Consider the following 1764-nt stretch of genomic DNA (forward strand, 5'->3'; position numbering starts at 1 on the left):
CTGTATTTTCTACACGGACGCCTCTGTTGGCCCCAGTTCGGCAGGCTATGGTGTGTACAACTATACTAACTCAAGGGAGTATACCTTTAAAATCAATTTTAGCTCATCCTCAACCTACCAATACTACCCATTTTGAAAGCTTTAGCTGAACAAAATTTTAATATTTACTGATAGCCTTACTGCCTGTAATCTCCTTGCCAAGGACAAGACCCATAACCACCTCTTTCTTGAAGTCCATAACCTAATCCAAGAAGCAAAATTTGACAATGTGTCCATTATCTAACCTCCCAGCCATGTTGGCATCGCTGGAAATGAAACTGCCGACTCTTTAGCTAAAACAGAGGTAAACTGTGATAACATCCTTGACGTTAAATTTACTATTGACGAAGCGCTCAGAAACATACGTAACACAATACTTGCAAATTACCGCAGGATTAAAACGCAGGTGTACAATCCAAAATAGCTTCTTTGCTATATTTAATTCAATTATATTATTTAGTATATAATAAACGATTGGCTGAATACTTAGCGATAGAGATTAAGGTTTGCGATGCGTGTTTCTCGGAAATCAGGAACAAAAAGGGGAGATCTAAAGCGGAAGCTATTCATACATCAAAATATTTATGCCAAAACAAATGTCAAACAAGTACAATATGTTGCCACTTAGTATTAAGAAAGCATATCCGCAACACTCCCTCTTGCCTTCTTTAATTACTAATTAATTACAATTCGCAATACCTAAATCATTTACAAACCTAAAAAACTTGCATTTTGTGAGTGCTTTTGTCAAAACATCCGCTGTCTGATTTTTGGATTCCACAAACTTCACATCAATAACGCCTTGGTTTAGCATATCGCAGGTGTAAAAGTATTGCACGTCTATATGTTTTGTTCGCTTCGAGGCCTCAGGCTTCTTGACGAGAGAAATAGCTTGTTGATTGTCGCACCACAATGGAGTAGGGCCAACTTGATGTACGCCCACGTCCAGTGAAAGTTTTCGTAACCATTTGACAGTTTCAGTTGCCGAACACAGGGCTATGAATTCTGCTTCAGTCGTTGAAGTCGCAGTCACGGACTGTTGCGTGAGCTCCAACACACGGCACCACCATTCAATATACCAACCCAGCCAGTTGTACTTCGGCGAGTATCTATATCACCAGCCCAATCAGAATCGCAGTACATTGTAAACTGCGTAGACAAAGAATTAAGTGGAAATGATAAACCATGATTAGTTGAATCCTTAAGATATTTGAAAATTCGTTTAACTGCTTGCCAATGAACAGTCGTAGGCTTTTCGACGTATCGGCTGAAAACACCAACAACGTACGCAATGTCGGGACGTCTGCATACCATCAAATACATTAAAGATCCAATTGCTTCTCTATAGGGAAATTCCACTTTCTTATTGGAGTCAACTGCAGAGGACGATAACTTCATTCCAGGCTCTGCAGGCGTTGGTGAAGGTGAACAATTGATATGGTTAAATCGCTCTAAAATTTTCTTCGTATACACACTTTGAAATATATTTAAAACATTTTTCTTCTCATCCTTTTTTAATTGTAATCCAACAAAATATTCCGCTTCATTGTAAGTAATTTCAAACTCATTTTTCAAAGAATGCAATAAATTATTTATAACTTCGCAATCCTTTCCACATATTAAACCATCGTCAACGTATAGAGCTAAAAATACTACAGTGTCAGATGAATTGTAGGTAAAAAACACAAGCATCAGCTGTTGTCTGCATGAAACCGAATTGCAACA

The sequence above is a fragment of the Rhagoletis pomonella genome, unplaced genomic scaffold, assembly GCF_013731165.1.
Source record: "Rhagoletis pomonella isolate Grant_MI unplaced genomic scaffold, Rhpom_1.0 Rhpom_scaffold_00003, whole genome shotgun sequence".
Classification (NCBI taxonomy): domain Eukaryota; kingdom Metazoa; phylum Arthropoda; class Insecta; order Diptera; family Tephritidae; genus Rhagoletis; species Rhagoletis pomonella.